General features: G+C 51.8%; 1 long non-coding RNA gene across 1 annotated transcript; it reads left to right on the forward strand.

The window, feature by feature from the left end:
• The first annotated feature begins 290 nt into the window (after positions 1 to 290).
• LOC121034346 (uncharacterized) lies at positions 291 to 3068 on the forward strand. Its single transcript, XR_005792403.1, has 2 exons — positions 291 to 366; positions 2720 to 3068. It is a non-coding gene; the product is annotated as an uncharacterized LOC121034346 (long non-coding RNA).
• The last annotated feature ends 3495 nt before the right edge of the window (positions 3069 to 6563 follow it).

Below are 6563 nucleotides of genomic sequence, written 5' to 3' on the forward strand. Positions count from 1 at the left end.
TCACCATCACCATATCATCACCATTGTCATCACCATCACCATCGTCACCACCACCATCACCATCATCACCATCACCATCATCATCATCGTCATCACCATCACCATCTTCACCACCATCACCATCATCACCACCACCACCACCATCACTTCACATCACCATCTTCATCACAATCATTTTTATTGTCACCACCTTCGCCATCACCACCATCACTGTCATTACCATCATTGACATTGTCACTGTCATCATGATCTGTGTCAATATCATCAGCATCACCACCATCATCACTGTTATCACCACCACCACTGCCACCACCCCCATCACCATCAAATGGGCTGCTAATGTCCCCATGTGACAAACCTGCTTTGGTGAGTCTGCTAGATGGCTTTAGGACTTTAGGCAGATTCCCTTTGGCTTTTGGTAGTTAAAAAACCACCCCGGCAATTTTTCTGCTATATATTGTCTCAGAGAATCAACTAGAAAATTGCTTTCTTCCCAGTATGGTTCCCAAATACCCAGCATCCGAATTTTCCACGGTCTTCTTACAATGTTGTCATCAGAAATCTCCTTCAAGGCATGATCCTTGAGGCCAGAGCTTAGCCCAAGGACTATCTGGGAACAGAGTTTCTAACATTAGTAATATCTGCTCATACCCAGCTCTTCCCAGCTAACAAAGGACTCTCAAACCATACAAACCAACAATACAAGGCCCTTGGGAAAAGGGTATGGGGAGGGTACAGTAGTCTGCTTGAGCTGCTACAACAAAATACCACCGACAAGGGGGCTTGGACAATAGGCATTTATTTTCCCATAGTTTTGGAGGCTAGAAGTCCATGATCAAGGGCCAGCAAATTTCTTTGAGAGTATCCTTCCTGGCTCATAGACAACCACCTTCTCACCGTGTCCTCACATGACCCTAGAGGGCCAGATAGAAAGAGAGAGATCTCTGGTGTCTCTTCCTCTTCTCGTGAGGACACCAGTGCTGTTCGATGAGAGTTCTACCTTATAACCTCATTTAACCTTGATTACCTCCGTAAAGTCCCTATCTCCAAACACAGTAACATTGGGGTAGGGACTTCAAGATGGGAATTTGGGGGGACATGGCTCATTACATAACAGAGGGGAAGGTACGTTTGTGAAGAGGCTGCTACATGCCCAGCATTGTATCAGGCACTTTCACAGACACTTTTATTCGAGTCTCAAGATAACCCTGTGAGGCAGGTAACATAATCCCCATTTTCTGGAAGAGGAAACTGGGGATCAGAGAAGTTAAGCAAATGGCTGGCTATCACATAGCTGGGACAATCTCAGATTCTAGCTCTGGTCTATCTGATTCCAAATACCATACTTTTTTTTTTTTTTTAAATATCAGCGGTTCTCAAAGAATGGCCCATGGGACCTAGGGGTTCCCCAAGGTCTGTGAGGTAAAAACTATGTCCCTAGCGATACTAATACTACATAGTATCCCAATATTAATATTACTACTAATACTAAATTGTGTTTCACTGTGTTGATATTTCACCAATGGTACAAAGCCATTGGTGAACAAAACTGCTGATTCCTTACCTGGAACAGAAGTGCTAGCCCCAAAGTGTACTACTAGTCATTGCATGGTTTCTGCTATACACTTACGGTACACTTACGCCTGGTGGCTCAGTCGATTAAGCGACCGGCTTCGGCTCAGGTCATGATCTCGCGGTTCATGAGTTGGAACCCTGCATCGGGCTCTGTGCTGATGGCTCAGAGCCTGGAGCCTGCTTCGGGTTCTGTGTCTCCCTCTCTCTCTATCCCTTCCCTGCTCATGCTCTGTCTCTCTGTCTCAAAAATAAATACATTGCTTTTAAACCATCAATCTTATTAAATCTCAACCCTCAAGTACACATCTTTTTAACAGCCTGTGGGACGGAAGGGGCAGTATGCCCAAGGCACTCCCTCTGCAGACTCAAGTGTGGTTATTGCCTTGAGGAAAAGTGACTGTACAATTGCTTGATTGTGAACTGAGCTCACTGCCTTCTTCACGAAGCACCATTTAGAGTTCAAAGAGTGGTTGGCAGGCTAGGCACGGTTATGCAGACTTGGAACTGGGGGTATTTTCTGAAAATGGACGAAGCGAGCCTGTCACATCAGGATCCACAGCGCGCAGTAGTACCTGCTGCCAGTAAGAAGATCGGAGCTTTTGACGAAATTTAGCATTTTGGAAAGCTTGCAGACGCCATTGTGAGCTTGCTTCCCCCATACTTAAAGACTTGACACTGGTGGTGAGATTAACGAATGTGAGGGTTTTTTTTTAAATTTTTTTTTAACATTTATTTATTTTTGAGACAGAGAGAGAGCATGAACAGGGAAGGGTCAGAGAAAGAGGGAGACACAGAAGCTGAAACAGGCTCCAGGCTCCGAGCTGTCAGCACAGAGCCCGATGCGGGGCTCGAACCCGCAGACCGCGAGATCATGACTTAAACCGAAGTCGGACGCTTAACCGACTGAGCCACCCAGGCGCCCCGAATGTGAGGTTTTGATGTTGTGTGATTACACGTGTCAAAGCTTGTCGTCGGTCGGTGAGCCAGCACTTTACAAATGATGGATACACGGTGTTTCAAAATCACACGTGGGTCAAAGACCCATCCGGAGGGATACACTCGTGGTGAGCACTGAGTGATACATAGAACGGTTGGTTGGCTCTGAAACTAACATAACATCGTGTGTGTGTTAATTGTACTTCAGGAAAAAAAAGAAGAAGGAACAACGTGGGAGACGGACCAAAGGATTTTTTGCAACCAAGAAAAAGAAAGTTCATCAATAGGTTTTCAGATCCCACATTGAGACGGTTCAAGTACCACCACTTGTCGGGTTTTGTGTACTCCGAGGAAGTGATCTGGAAAGCCTTTTAAATCCTCTCTCTTCTAGCAACGTATCTGTGAGGCGCGAGTTTCCTTCATGCACTTCAAGCACGCGATCCACCGCAATAGATTGACTCTATTCAACCAGATGGTAAAGAGATCGGCAGAAACACGACGATGCCACCCTTTTCGCCGATTATTTTGAAGTAGCAAACGTGTTGTTTATACTAACATGTGAGAGGTCTGTCATTATTTTTAATAAGTTAATAACTGCTCCCAAACATTCCCAGTTTTTAATTTCTAAACGTCAGTAGATATAACATACACAAACAAAAGGTGTTGGGGGTCCTCAGTAGCTTTTTAAGAGAGCAGGGGGGTCCTGAGACCAAAAGTTTCAAGAACTGTAGCTCGTGCTATTTGGCAGCTGAGGACACCTAAGCTCAGAGAGGTTAGGCAATTTGGCTGCGATTGCAAAGCTAGAAAATCACCCAACATGGTGGACCCCATGATGCACTGCCCAGACCGCCCTCCGCCCCCATACTGGAAGACAGACCTTGGCCACAAGCCTCTTTGGGGACTTCCTTCGCTGAAGAAAACAGGACCTGGACTTGGGCTTGATAGAGAAGTTCAAGGTCATATCCGTTTCTAGCATCAGCCTCCATCCAAGGCTGACATTTGGGGTCAGGGAGGGGAGGGACTGACTGCAGCAAACTCAGGCTTATGTGGAGCTTGGACGGGATGCAGGGGGTGCACAGGGACAGGAGCCTGGGGAGGGACCGGGGCCAGACCACAGTCAACCCTGAACACAGCAGAGGAACTTAGACCTCTCCTTAATAGGGCCCCACAGCCCCTCGTGACAATCACGGCTGGCTCCCCCTGGGTTTTGGAGAGTTCCGGGTCAAGGACAGAGGACTTACATTCACTAAGAAGAGTAGCTTTGAGCTTTCCATTCTGTTCCTCCTCCCTGCACGAGCACTGCAAACGAGATTGTGTGTGAGGGGGGTGGTCACCACGGTCAGAGCCTCTGTCTCTCGGGGGTGGGAGACGCCCGCACGGCCATTCTGGATGCGTGAATCCTCTCTAGGACTTCCCAGTCCCAGGTTCACGCAGCCCTGCTTGCACACCCCCGGGGACAGTGAGCTCACTCCCTACCCAGATGGCTCCCTGCGTTTCTGGGGAGCTCTGTCTATTCTTGTGCGGGCTGAGCTCTTCCCTTTGCTGAGGGCGTTTCTCTTTGTTTCTCTTTTGCTTCTATTGCAACCGTCTCCCCTCCAGACTTGCCTTCTTGTTGACTTTCTGTCCTTATCTTTTGCCATTTTACTCTTCCCGCTGCTCCCGCCCGGTGTTCCCAGTCGCCGTCCCCACAGTGAGCCCCCCAGACCTTTCCACCCACCGTGTCCTGAGCCCCTCCTGTGCGCAGCCGTGGGAGCTCACGGGTTTGTCGAATCAGTCCTTGCCCTCATGAACCTCGTGATCCAATGGGGCCATTGCCATATGGTCCCGCGATCCACGCGGGGCCACATGGCGTAGGAGGTGTGAGGGGAGAGGTAAGACACCATCCATAAACCTCCCCAACCCAGAGCACTGGGGAACCGTGTCGCAGAACGGACCCACGATGTGAGCCCAGGTCGGCCTGTGCATAAGCAAATTTCATCTCCCCTCCCCCCAGCCGTGCGCACACACGGCTTCACCTTCGTGAGCCTCAGTTTCCTTACCTGCAAAGTGGGTATAGAGTCATCTACCTCTCCGGCCTGTTGTGAGGATGAACAAAATGATGCGTGCGAGGCCCTGGCACGTGGTAGGCACCCAGGCCCTGTGAGTCTGGAGCCTGCTGTCTGCGCTCAGCGGGGCCTGCCGAGCGGCCGTGCATCCCGGCGCCTCGCAGAGAGCCGGCAGGTCGGATTAAGGACATATGTTAGCAACTTTCCAGTCAACAGGGGTCTGCCCAGCAATTGGCCCTGCCAGACTCCGGGCTTCTCTTAACCGATTCGGACACAGGCGACGGCTGCAGCGTAGACCCCGGCCGCTCCTTCTGTGACCCCCGCCTCCCAGGTGCTCAGGGAGGAGCCACAGGCCTCCAGGGACGCGGCCGGCCTAACCGAAGTGGATGGAACGTGGGCCTGGGCAGCGGACCGGGAGGCAGGCCCAGGCTACTGTTTGAGGGCCCGAGTTTGGCCACCCTTCATCTGCGGCTCTCGGGGGCTAGGGTCCCTTCCCTACCGCCTGTGGGGTGGCACCCGGGCTCTGGTATCAGACACACCTGGATCTGAGCCCCGTGCTGCCACTTTCTAGTTCTAGTCCCTGGGCAGGTGGCCGTCATCTCTCTGAACCTCAGTTTTCTCCACAGCAAAATGGGGCTAAACAGACGCACAGCCCGTAGAGTTGTCGGGAAGATGAAGTCAGATAAGGATGCCAAGCCTTGTGTGCGTGGCAGCTTGGGAAATGTTATCGTGGCGACTTCTCACTGAGGCCAGTGCCAGGGACAGAGCTGAAAAGGATCAGCCCTCTCGTGTCCACACGGAATGTCAACACGGGGCAGGCTCTACAAGCCGTGCCCGGAGGAGAGGGATGGTTGGCACGGTCCGGCCTGGAGGCGGCCTGAAAGGTTGGAGGCCTCAGCACACATTCACTGGATGAAGAAGCAAGACATCAACCAGGAGGACCTGCTCTCCACCGTCAACTATGTGTAAGATAGAGAGTGAGCTCCCCGTCACGCTGGGTGTGCAAATCTGGTTGGGAGAACTGCAGGCGGAGGCGTTGTAAAGGGGTCCCTGCAGTGTGTGGGGACCTCTGCCTCCGTGATGTCCAAGGTCCTTTTCAACCCCGAGAGCTGCCGATCCCAGCAGAAGCTTTCTCTTCAAACTCCTCTGTCAGTTATGGTGGTCTAGTCACGTCCTGGCCGCGTAACAGCCCAATGCGGGCACCTGGACCACTCGTCCTCCAGACGGTGACTCAGGCACTGAGGCCCCTTCTGTCTCGTGGGCCCACCACCCCTCCAGCCTCCGAATTCTTGGCTGGATCCTCCGCGTATGGCTAGACAAGGGGGAGAAAGGAAGAGCAGAGGGCGGAAGGCAAACGTGAGTATTTCCTCAGTTCCCCGGCGTGACAGCCTCGCTGGAAAGAATCGCGGGACTTCTTCTCACATCTCCTGGGGCAGAGCAAAAAGAACATTACTCGCAGCTCAGGAGAGAAATGCCAGGATGGGAAAACTTGGGCTCAGAGAGGTTTAGCAACTTCCCTGGGGTCACAGAGCTGGGTGAAAGAACCTCTTTCCAGCCCCAGTCGGCCTGCTTATGACCCATGTATGGGACACGAGGACAAAACTTACAGGGGAGACCTTAGTTCAAGCTTGGCCTCTGCGTCAGCCCCCGCGTCGGCTGCCTTCTCTGAAAACAGGGACGATGGCTACATCTCCCCGTCTGGAGAGATCAGTGAGCCCTGCCGAGAGTGAGATCCTGGCCCCAGGCCCGGCACACGGCGGACACCTTTGGGAGGAGCCGCAGGGCAGCAGTTAAATGCAGACCCTGGGAGCCTGAGCCACTTACTGGCTGTGGCTCCTTGGGCAAATCACTCTTCATCTCTGTGCCTCAGTTTATTCACCTGTTAAGTTGGGATGACAAAACACCTGGTAAATACCACATAAATGTGATTCTTATTATCTGAGCATCGACGAGGTTGGCTCCTGACGGTCGGTTGAGCTACTCACTCTTCGCAGATGGCAAAGAAGG

Source organism: Herpailurus yagouaroundi, unplaced genomic scaffold, assembly GCF_014898765.1.
Source record: "Herpailurus yagouaroundi ecotype Mexico unplaced genomic scaffold, PumYag 28, whole genome shotgun sequence".
NCBI classification, from domain to species: Eukaryota; Metazoa; Chordata; class Mammalia; order Carnivora; family Felidae; genus Herpailurus; species Herpailurus yagouaroundi.